Source organism: Sminthopsis crassicaudata, chromosome 1 (assembly GCF_048593235.1).
Source record: "Sminthopsis crassicaudata isolate SCR6 chromosome 1, ASM4859323v1, whole genome shotgun sequence".
Lineage (NCBI taxonomy): Eukaryota > Metazoa > Chordata > Mammalia > Dasyuromorphia > Dasyuridae > Sminthopsis > Sminthopsis crassicaudata.
The window spans coordinates 556,754,293-556,766,978 of NC_133617.1; the positions used below are offsets into that span (position 1 = coordinate 556,754,293).

At 33.9% G+C, this 12,686-nt stretch overlaps 1 protein-coding gene across 6 annotated transcripts in view; it reads left to right on the plus strand.

The window, feature by feature from the left end:
- The window catches only part of KIAA0825 (KIAA0825 ortholog), a 541,416-nt gene that overhangs the window by 412,751 nt on the left and 115,979 nt on the right, over nt 1-12,686 (plus strand). The window lies entirely within an intron of this gene.

The following is a 12,686-nucleotide window of genomic DNA, read 5'->3' on the forward strand; positions in this document are numbered from 1 at the left end:
TAATATATGTGTTCCTGGCAACATGTATGTAAGTCAGTTTCCCCAATATCAAAATTCTATAAATCCAATGTTATCTAATTTGATGCTTACAACAACCCTACAAGGAGTATGTTGTCCTTGTCCTCATTTTATTTTTGAGTAAACTGAGGCAAACAGAAGTTAAGTGACTTGCCCCATGGAGTCACATAGATATTGAATATGTAAGGCAGGAATTAAACTCAGATCTTCCTGATTCCAAGCCCAGCACCTTATCTGCTATACTACCTAGCTGCCTCAGGGAAAAAAAAAAAAAAAAAAAAAAAAAAAGTTGTTTTATATAGATTCAACCAACTCTTTCTGTGTGATAACTACTGTCTTTTCATGTGAATTAGTTGATTAAAGTACATAAAATATCATGATACTTTTCAATCACTCAGAGTCCCTGTCAGAATTCTTTGTCAGTTTTCATTCATGTTTCTTTTTATGATCACATTGAAATAGTAAAAAGGGCACTAATTTTGAAGACAGATGTCAAAGATTCAAATCTCATTTTTGTGGATCTCTTTCCCTGTCTGTAAAATAGAATGTTGGACTCTTGTGATTCGCAGAATCTAGTGCTAGGATCAAACAAGATTCTGTTGGTTTGTTTTTTTTTAACTTTGTTTTCTTTTTCAAAATTTTCTTTGTATTTTTCCTACTTATTGGTCTTAATAGCACTATACTATTCCATTACATTAGAAATAAGAGTGTTTTTCATGATACCTCAGTTTTTAGACATTTCACTTCTAGCTTTTTTCATACACACACACACACACACACACACACACACACACACGTAATTTTTGTCTGGACTCATGATTTCTTCAGTGTAGAAAATTCCTGAGATGGAAACACCTACTAATGCAGATCAAAAAGTCATCTGCAACTTTTAGTCTTAAGAGAGTAATACCCATGGTGACACAGTAGTATCTATCAATGGATAGATTGTTAAACCTACAGTCCAGAAAAACTGAATTCATATCTGTAGCTTTGTGACTCCTGGAAAAGCACTTGACCTCAATAAGCCTCCATTTCTTCATCTGTAAAATAAGGATAATAGTAGCACCTACCTTATAGAGCTGTTGAAAGATCAAATGAGATACTATGTTTAAAGCATTATATGGGTATTGGTTAATTTCTATGTGTCATTAAAGCCCATGCTACCTGACTCCAAGGTGGATCCTCTGTCTACTATTAAATGTCATTTCTGAATTATAATTAATGTCATTTTGAAAATCTGAATAATTCTTCACTTTTATTAATAACTTTCAGGGAAATATCCCAGTAATTGAATTATTAACCCAAAAGGTATGATTTTTTTTAATAACTTTTATTGCTTACTGCCAGATGTTCTTCAAAAAGATCCTTTGTTTAAAATTCCCCTAGAAATGAATGAATGTGCCTATTTTTACTCAAACCTGCCAGCATTGAATGTCACAGCTTTTGTGCATTTGATACACAAATGTAGATGATACAAATAAGGAATCTATGACACAGAGAAGTCCCAGATAATTCAAGTAACTTCCTACTATCATAAAGTTAATTCAAAATAGGGTCTTCCTGACTCTAAGTCTACTATGCCACTAGTTAAGCAGTTTTCAAATTTTATTTCCAAAGAGGGCATTTTGAAAGCTTTATGCATTTCTCTGTCTATATATTTTGTAGAGGAGGAGAGGATATTGGTAAAATAAAGGCTGCTCCTTACCTAATACCTATATTATATATTGAATGCCTATGCAACATTAGTAGGGAAAACCAAGATATGATCTATACCTAAGCTTTATTTTAAAAGTTTCTTCATATTGAAATTCTGGGGTAAGTCTTCACTTATTATTAGCCAATCATAATAATTATATGTTTATATGATTACATATGTGTAAATATAAAAATATAAATATTATTATAATTAGCCAAAGAAAGTAATATATCCATCTGGGAGTCAGATCCCTAGATCACACCAATTTAGTGAGAACACAAATCCTTTGGAAAGCCAAAGTAATATCTTTGGGCTACATCTGGAATGTAAGGGATTGATTTCCAATGGACTCCCGATATCTAATCCCTTTTTTGAGAGCCTTATACCTTTGGAATTTATCCATGTTGGATAAATTTATTTTATTTTTAAAATTTTATTTTTATTTTTTAGTATTTTTTTAATGTTTAGTTATTTTTCAGTACATATAGATAGCTTGCCCTTTCTTGTTGTGAACCTAGAAAGTTTATTGAGAATCTACAGACATTTCAGGTCCATAGAAAAGGGTATGCTTAATGAGCTAGAAATCCTGACTTCAGGGCTGGTGCTCTATCCGCTGTACCAACTAGCTGCTCCCACTGCAACTCTTAGTGTGAGATTCTGGGAGAGGCAATCCAAAAGAGCAAAGTGTTTGAAACTTCCAAGGTCCTCAGAGAGCTTTACAGAATTGGTTATAAAGACGCTAGTATATACACAAGTACCCTGTTTGTTTTGCAGAAAAAGCAAATATTTAACCAGAGACATAGTGTAAGGGTGAGGGTTGATCATTGAAGCCCTGAATCCATTCAATGAGTTCCTCAATCGATTCAGTGTGATTACAAGACTAGAAATTTTTATCTTAATTTATCGAAATTTATCTAAATCAGGGTTTCTTAAACTTATCCCCCTCATGATTGCTTTTCACCTGAGAAAATTTTATATGACCCTAGGTAAATAGGTATGTAAAATAGGTATACAAATCAAACATTTACTGATAATAAATCATAATTTCATGATCCCGACGTTCATTTATGCAACCAGTAAGGAAATGAAAGAGTTGTGTATTTAAGTATGTGCTAAGGAGAGAAATTTTGATTTTCCCAGGATTAAAGACTCTTAATTCATACAGTTAGACTGAAGTCACCTTATGGGACAGGTGAATTTGGGATGGGAGCGGGTTAGGACAGAGGTGTCATACTCTTGACCCATCGAGGCAAGTGACTTGACAAAACTCTCAGTGCCCCCCTGAACCAGATTAAAATATAATTAAAGAATGCAAATAAAATTGTGTATGATAGAGGTAATGTGAATTTGTGGTTTTCTAAGTCAGTGTTCAGCACACAGGAATCTATTTCTATTTGAGTTTGATTAGCACTGTGGTGAGACCTGGATCATTTCCACTCTTACTGTGAGTTACTCAAACTGCAGGTCCATTCTAGGTGAAAAGGATTGCTTATTAGTCAGTCTCCAAAGGATTTACCTTCTGGTATAATTCCAATGGACTGTTTGGATGTGTTTCAGTATCTGTTCATGAACTTCTGTGAGTCTTTTATATCATGCATTTTCCACAGGACTATAGCATATTGATGTGCTAGTATTTTGCGTACTTAAGAGACGGGAAATCCCCTTTGACCTTGTTGACATGAGTCATGCTATATAGGGTAGAGCTTTTTCTGAAGGATTCCATGTGGAAATAGTCAAAGAGAAAAATTGAAACTTTGAGGTCCAGTATATGTGTATTCAATATCTTGTTGCCCTGAACTACAATTTATGTATAAATATGTTTTATTTGTTAATTTTTTGTCTATCATGTTTTCCATAAATATTTTCCTAATTGGTGTTTTGTTTGTTTTTTAAGATATTATTTGAAGTTTGTTTTTTCCCCAAAGTTGAAGAATCTTTTTTTTAAGTCCTTTTATCTGGTTGTATAACTTCCCCCATCACGTTTTTTCTCCTCCCACCATTCTGAGAAAAAAAAAAATATTACTCACAAACAACATACATTATTTTCCCTTTAACAAGACAGCATTTCACAGTTTAAGTTCTGACTTCCTAACAGCAGCAACCCACTTCTCCCTGTGTGCTGTGTAAATACTCCTCTGCTCCTTGTATTTTCCCTTAAGTTCCTTATCAATCTATCTCCTGGTCAGGCAAGGCAAGTCTGGGGCACTAATAAAGCTCTAGGTGAATCAAAGTGGAATGACTATAGCCCATCTTGTATTTCTAGTATTGTTGCTGTCACCTGTGCTTTGGTATTGGGAAAAGAAAAATAGCTTTGGAATCAGGACTTAGGTTCCTGTCCACACTGCCACTTACTAACTATATAATCTTATGTCATTTTGTGTCTGTGGGCCCCAGTTTCCTCATCAGTAATAGGACAGACTTTTATTTGATGATCCATAAATGCTTCTTGAAATTCTAATAGTCTATGATTCTGTGATTCCTTACAAGAAGATTCAGCTTTGTGATGAACCTCATCCTACCCATCAGTCAAATATCATTTATCATCAAAAATATTCATTGATCATATGTGATAGAACAATGCCAGAAACTAGAGATACAAAGAGTTTTTTAAAGACACAGCTGTTTACCCTTGAAGGTAATGACAACATAATATAGCTGAGAACATAGATCAATGAATAAAAGAAGAGCTAAACTAATAAAGTTATAATAATAAAAATAATAGGTAACATGTGTTAAGCATAAAATGTTTGATACAGACACCTAAATTTATCTGTTTAGTAATGTAGATGTGAATAGATTGATTTTGCTTAAAGAAAGGTGAAGTTGTATTACTAGAATTACCAACCCTATTATTAGCAAATCCAGTGTCTCCCAGTATAATCCAAAATCATCTTATAATCATTTCATTGCATTCAGGCTGATTCCCATAAAGATTTTAGGAAATCTCATAGGTGCCACATTAGAATGATATTTAGAAGGTTTGAATACTAATTTTGGAAACTGACTTTTTACATAACTTTGGACAAGTGATTTAACCTTTGATTTTATTTTTTTATATTCTCTAAAGTTTTTAGACTTTATTATATTTGCCAATACCACAGAGATGTTATTAAAAACAACAACAACAACAACAACTAAGAGTCTGTGATCCTAATGGCTGATTAATAACAAATAAATGTTCATTTTATAGTCAAAACAATCACACACACACAAAATGATTTCCTAGAAAAGGCTGTCTATATCATTGCCTCCACTCCTCTTTTCATTCCCTATTTTGTACTCTGACTTCTGATCTCATCATTTAACTGAAGCTGCTTCCTCCAGTGTAAATGAACTCTTGATTCCCATATTAGACAGTTTTTCCTCATCTGTACCCATCTTCCTTGACCTGGTACTTTGACATTGTTGACCATTATATTATATCCTGGACACTCTGAGCTTTTGTGATGTACTCTCCTGATAATCCTCCTATTCATTTGACTCCACCTTGTAGTCTTTGCTGACTCATGCTTCCCAAAGCTCTATCAGGGTCCTCCTTATCAACTCCTAGTTGTTGTTATTTATCATCTCATAGGTTTATTATTGTCTCTACGCAAATGATTCCCAAATCTATTTGACTAAACTTCCTACTAGACATTTCAAACTGGCTATAATGGGAACATCCCAAGCTCAGAATATCCAAAACAGAGCTCATTTCTTTTCCAGAAACAAACCCCTCATCTTTCACACTTCTTCATTTCTGGACAGAATTTTTTCAACATTCCATATTTATGATTTCAGGGTTATCCTTGCTTCTCACTTTCACCTCAGTTGCCAAATTATCCCTTTGCCATCTCTCGAGAGCATCCTATCCCATTTTTATACTACCATGACCACACATCATTGGCTTTTAGAAACTGGTATTTGCTAAGATCAGGTAACAAGAAAACTTGATATAAAGATGCTTCCAAACCAAGAGGCACAAACAGAATTCAAGGGAAAATAAGCTCAAACTTAGAGTAAGGTGGCAAAAGGGTATCTCCCAGCTCTTAGAAGTTATTTTCTTGGGGCCGGGATGAAGTTCCTCTTTTGCTTTGTGGAATCCTGAAGCTACTTTTCCTCAGTAGATCAGTTTGCCTTGGGCTCTTGATTAATAATAGTCTGCTGCTAGTCATTGCTGTTCCTAGAATGATGTTAAGAAGCTCTCAATAAACCCAAATCGTCCAGCCCGCAGATCACAAGGTCATCCTCTGGTCCTGGAAGGGAAGAAACAGATTCCTCTTCTCCATGATCTTCCCCCACTCAATTCCATCTCTGGAGATTGGCTGGACTGCTCTCTCTCTACTGTCAAATACTCAAATGCTGGTATTTGAACTAGCTTGCTGGCTTTATACAGGTCTCCCCAGAGGCTGAGTTTCTTTAACTAATCCAAAAATATCTCCTGCCCTCACCTAATTGAAATGTCTTCAATGGGTTGATTGATTGATTGATTTAGGAGACATGTTCTCACATAGTTAACTACTTTAAGTTGAATGGGATGTTTGATTCAATGCAGATGTCTGGGACTTGTTCAGAACTAGCTCTTAAATCTGATTGATTCAGTAAGAAGCCTGACTAGACCTTCCCTTACTTCCTGCCCCTCCCTCCCATACAAACCCTAACACATATATACATATTTACAGACATATTGTAGGGATTATTTCATTCGTTCTGTTTCTATCCCCAAAGTCTACTGCACAATTTTGGTACATAGTAGGCACTTGCAAAATATTTATTGATTGATTGCGTTAAAATAACTTTTGAAAATAATTGCTGCCTATTGCTGAATTTTTAAATGCTGGCAATATTGTTTTAACCTCTGTATATGAAGATGGCACTAGTGGCCCATAGAGTATATCTGTTTTATTCTGTTTTTAATAGTGATGATGGATTTGCATTGATCCATTCACTTTCTCTCATCTGGTGGCTCTGGGACTAGGGGCACTTGAGGCAGCCAACTAGGATTAAGAGGCAGTCTGTGACTGAGGAACAGAGTAAAGCTAAGTTGCCCATCTGGAAATTGAACCCCATGACCTTGATCTCATTAGCACTATGCTCTAACCAACCAAGCTAATTGGCCACAGAAATTGAAAATTATACATCAGAACATGGATTTTTTTCAAAGCTTTCCCCAGATTCAATTCCAAAAACCATAAGAAATTAATTGGAGTAATTAGAAACAAAGACACTAAGCTAGACATTATTATATACCATGAACCTCTAAGGGAATAAATATTCCTATCTTTGACACTTCAGTAGACTGCAGTATTCTTTAGAGTTGACTGCCTTATGAAAACCAAGTTAGAAAATGACATCTAATATACTGAAATCGGTACTGCTGAAAGTCATACATATTGTAAAGAGCCTATTGCCAAGAATTAGATATTTTGCTTATCTCTGGCCTTATGAATGTTAATAAAGTTATAATGAAGATACGTTATGGTATGGAAAATGCTCTTAAATACTAAACAAAAAAAATGCTTCAAACCGGTGAACTCATAACTTTATCTCTTGGGATTGATCATATCCTTTGGCATAAAACATGAAGTGAACCTTAATGAGAAATGAACTGAAATTAGCTGAAAACAATTTTGGAATTCTTGGTTCTTTGAACTTCCCGTGATGAGGTTAGTTTGTGTGCCATTTTAGGAAATAAAAGGAAAATATGTAATGTTGAAACATTCCATTTTCAGAAATAAAATGGCAATAGAAAATGCTTAAGTTAACAAAGTCATGTGGTGATCTCTGGATGTCTCCTTCCCATTTTAAGAGAGGTGAATGGCCCATTTGGCGTGAACTAGGTAAAACTTTCCTACAGAACTAAAATAATGGAAATTAGCTCCATGATGTATTAACCCCAATAATACTGTTCCTGATGTAAAAAAGGGATGGAAATTAAACATCGAGTGATGAACACTGTGTCTGCACAATGTGCTGCATGCACCGCATGTGTTAGAATTTCTTCTCAGTTCTTTTTTTTAATCTTTTATTCATAGCATTGCAGGTGATGAAAAATTTATGCCTTGAGTCTGGCATTGAAATTAAATGCAAAATGAAAACAGAAGCAGTTTATACTGACAGCTTAAATATCTTTATCTAGCATACGGTTGCACTATAAAAATCACTGGGTGACTTTTAAAATCTCCCACATGCAAAAATCCAAGAGTTGTACAATAATGAATAAAGTTATATGTCTCAAATATCAACAGAAAAGTTGCATTTCCTTTGCACTCTTTGTTAATTCCATTTTGTTCTGTTAGGTTTCATCTAGTATTTTTCAGGGGGTGCGTGCCCAAATGTATATATGTTCTTTAAAAACCCAGCAGAGCCTAATTACTGGTATGAATCCCTCTGAGTGGCGGGAAACAATTGATTTTTGCAGTATATTTAATGAGCATGATTTCCCTAGTAGCTTTATGTCTTAAACTGAATGAAAAAACATTAATCTGCTACCTGAAGTAGTTATACTATAGTAAAAGGTTAATTATGCAGGTGAATCAATTTTTTCATCACTATATTAATAAAGAGTGATATTTTGAGAGAATGGCAACAGTTATGATAAAGTTTACCATTATAAGGTACATGAGTTTCCAAAGTCTTGGTTTCTATCCTTAGGAAAGTTTAAAGTATTTTCTTGCACATTTTTTTCAACCAGTCATAAGTATTCACAGGAGTTTGCCTTTAAAAGGTTCTCATATTCCTGAACTGTTTACTCTGTTGTCTCATTTACTCCACATACGATACTGCTCTTAGATGTTCTCTATGGCTTTTGTTGATGAATTAACACTGAATCTCAAATTGGTAGTTCACAATGTAAATTAGCAGTAGAAAATAATTGCCTCTCACTTTTTTGAAAAATGCACACAGGTTGAAAACACATGCAGCCTAACTTCATACACTAGATTTTTTTTTTTTAAGCCGAGTTATTTAGCATGTTAATAAGTAAAGTAGGAAATTTAGAAGACTGTTTGCAGTTAAGTAAAGCATCAGTACTAAAACAACCACTTATATTTCCATATTTAGAAGACTCCAACACAGTGCTTAAAATATTTTACACTCAGGCTCTGATTTGTAGCTTTTTCCAGAGTGTTTTATGTAAACATACTGTGTATAATTATGCAGATAATTTTATACAATATTAATTGTGCTAAGAGTGAAGTGAAAGTGTGCTTAATTCAGTAATTCATTTGCATTTTAATGATCTTAACAGCATAAGATTACAGAATCAAATTGAAATATCTGACTATTATAGTACGTTTCATGAAGAGTTGAAATATCACATTGTTTTAAATATTCTTCAAAATGTTAATAAATTGTATTAGTAAAGGTCAAAAAAAAAAATCACAGGATTACATACCTGTGATGAAAACGTTAAAGTTATTAGCCATAGTCTTGTAAAAATCCAATGACTATAGTTTTTAGGATGTTCCTAGAGTAGGCATTCCAACACAAGATTTAAAAATTTCAGATAAGTTCCATGTCACTTTTCAGCACTTTGAACTGTTGAATTGAAGCCCATATTTCAGATGGGCTCGACTAGCTATATTATAAATTTCCCTGGAAACAACCTATATGAAAAACAAATACATTTCATTAATTCCTTTTTAAACTGTGATGTACAATCCAAGGTATTTAGTATTGGGGGTGGGGTGGGAAAGAGAAGGAATGGAGATGAACTTTGGTATCTTAAAGTAGTTCACTTATTTCCCTTATCTATGTCAACAAATTTTAAGTTAGCCAGGTACATTTCTCTCTTATTTCCTTTATCATCTGCAGATTTAATATCATCAGGAATAAATCTAAATTGTTTGCTTCTTTCTTCCTAATTCCTGCAGCAATGTAAAAGCCTAGAGAGGTTTGAAGTGACAGGATTACAAGCAGTCTTTTGCATACAGGCCTTTAGGGATGAGCGGCTACCTTGCATCTAATAAACAAGAAAGTGAATTCGTTGAATAATGAATTAAGTGGCATAAGTTGTGATAACAAGGAGCAAATGTAACTTCAGACGAATGGTATTTGCTTTGTGTGGGGTTATCATAGAGGGCTGATGCTCCACCAAGGGAGATTGAAAAAAGGCTCATTATATTAAGATGTTCTTTTACAGAACACAGCCTAAAATGATCTTGCATTTTTTTTTCCCGTTGGCTGAACTCCTTTGTGTGCTTCTATCAAACCAACCACCTCCACCAGGGGGATAACTAGGATTCTTTTAGGCTGTTGAGTATTGTTTATAATGAAAATTCCTAGTGAGTTTTAGATGGGTCACCCAACAATTAAATAGAGATGTCTAATTGGTTGATCCATATTAGGGTCAGCAGCTGGTTACAGAATAAAAGCTTGTGGTGCCCCACATGCACAGTTCTGAACCAAATTAAATTATTAATCTCATCTTTGCTTCAATGTAGCTTCACGGGGATTCCTAACCTGCCATACCGAATAAAACAGAACTACTGCTTTACATTTTCATTATGATGAATTATATTTTAAATTGCAAATGCTCTCCCGTTTAGCTTGCACTGAGTATCTCATTTGATATATAGAAATTGCTTCCATGGCCAGTGCTAATAACTTGTTTTGTTAATTTTTAGTTGGAATACAAAACAATAGCATCGTGAGCAACAGAAATGGCCAAAAAGCCTTTGTTTACTTACTGGATTTGATTGTCCATCAAGGCCTAGAACAGGGTACTAAGAAAAGGATTATAATCTTAAACAGTCATAATCCTTCGGTCCCAAATGTAGTTAATTCTTACCCTTTAAATACGTGCATTGATAGAAGTTTGATTTTTAACATGAGCTGCTGTAGTATTCTTTATGGGAACATATTTGTAATATCATTCTAGGGAAATGATATATTTCTTGGGTTTGTTGGGCCCAACAGTCTTATTCCCACTTTGTATTATTCAGTTACTGTAAAGGGAATATGTTCTGTGAGCAGATACGTATCCCAACTTAATTTTATTCACTAATAAAATTTTTAATAATTTTATCAACAGTTTAGTATTTTTTATTAGAACTGTTGAGATAAGCCAGGACTATTCTTTCAAATTTGAAGAGAAACTCTATTATGGCATAACTCAAAATTATCATTTGTGGAAGATTTGAGTGCAGCATTATAGTATGTTTGATCATAATTTTTAATTTCCTTTTAAGGATCCGAGACCCACAGTGTTCTAATTTAAACATTAGCCAAATCTTAAAGCCTGATGCTCTTGAGAATACAGTCAGATTTCTTAGAACATATCACAATCTCAACCAAATAATGCTTCAATTTTTAAAGTACTGTTTTGGGTAGAATTCCTTTAATCAATCAATGTGTGTGAGTGTGGGGGTGGGGTGGGAATGTGGGGGGTATGAATGTGTATACAGTAAGCAGAAGGTCTGATGGAAACATGAAGACCAGTAACCTCCTTAAGAACATTATATGATTGTGAATCTATTACAGATATTCTTATAGAGTAACTTTTCTGAGATAGTCACCATTAACATGATTATTATACATAGAGGATTAATAATTACTATACAATAGGGCTGATTTTATTTTGAGCTAGGTATTAGAAAATAGAGAACACAATTCTATGTCGTGTTTATATTTAAGCAAGAGTTTGATCTCTTTCTTATATGCATCTTGTAACTCCTCTGCTGTGCTGTTTGTTTTGGAGATTCTCAATAAACATGAGCTGAGGAGGAGAAAACAAAATTCCCTTCTCTTCTAAATTGGCAGGGCTATTTAAAAATCAGCTGTAACAACTATGGTAGCTTATGTGCATGTTTTGTTTCCTATTTTCTTTTAAAAATGAAACAATGATGACCAACCTACAATGTAGGATAAGCTCACAAGGGACAATCTGAAGTTCCAGACTCTTATCAGTGACCTAGAACTTACTGAGTGCCCTGCAGGATTTCCAAAACTTATTTCCTTATATCCTGTGCCTCACCATCATGCTATCTTGTCATTATGCTGTGGAACTGATTTATAGGTAAGAAAGACCACTACTACTTTACAATGCAGCATTGAATACTTCATCAATTCTGCTACCCTGAATTTGGGTTGGAAAAGGTGTTTGGGGTCCCTACACTGAGTTCTTGGGAGAGCAAATCTTGTTTCTTTTGAATAATCATCTGAAAGACCAAAGGCTGAATAAATTATTATTACTATTACTGCTTTCTTGTTTTGATTACCATGATAATGTATATATTTACTCACCAAAATGACATTAAAAGATAGGAGAAATATGATGATCTTAAATGTTTTTACATGTCACATCCTATTAAAATGCATTAATATTTTATTAGATGATGATGATTTTAATTCCAAAAAAGTAAATGACTTTGAATTTAAAATTCATAACACGATGATAGCTTTTGTTATTTTCCATCCTATTTCTCTCTTTTTATCTTTATTAATTCCAGATAATTATTTTTATAATTCATTGTGTGTCACTGATACATCTGTATTTATCTTTGTTTCTGTCCGCTTCTTTTTCTTTCCTAGTTCATTTTTGCATTTGGCTTACAAAAATACTCTTATTTCTTATCATTCCTAGCTTTCTTTTTCATTCTTCTTTTCTTTCAAATTCACTTTTTCTCTTTCTTTCCACAGTCTTCTGTTTTTTTCTAACTCTAATGCCCAGATCATATCACACACACACACACACACACACACACACACACTTTTCAGTCTCATTTGTATCTTAAATCTTTTGCTCCCTGAAATCAGAGACTTTATCTAAACTATTGGTCTCTATTTCTCTCCCCCAGCACCTGGCCTACTGCACACAGTAGGGACTTAGTAAATATTCATTAAATTTATATATATATATATTTTGATAAAGCATTTTCTTAGTGACCTGCCAAAAGTTCAAGAATACAATATTTTAAAATAATCCACTTTCTTAGATATTCTGACCTTCTTATTTCTACCATTATCCACCTCTTGTTTACTAATCCTTGAT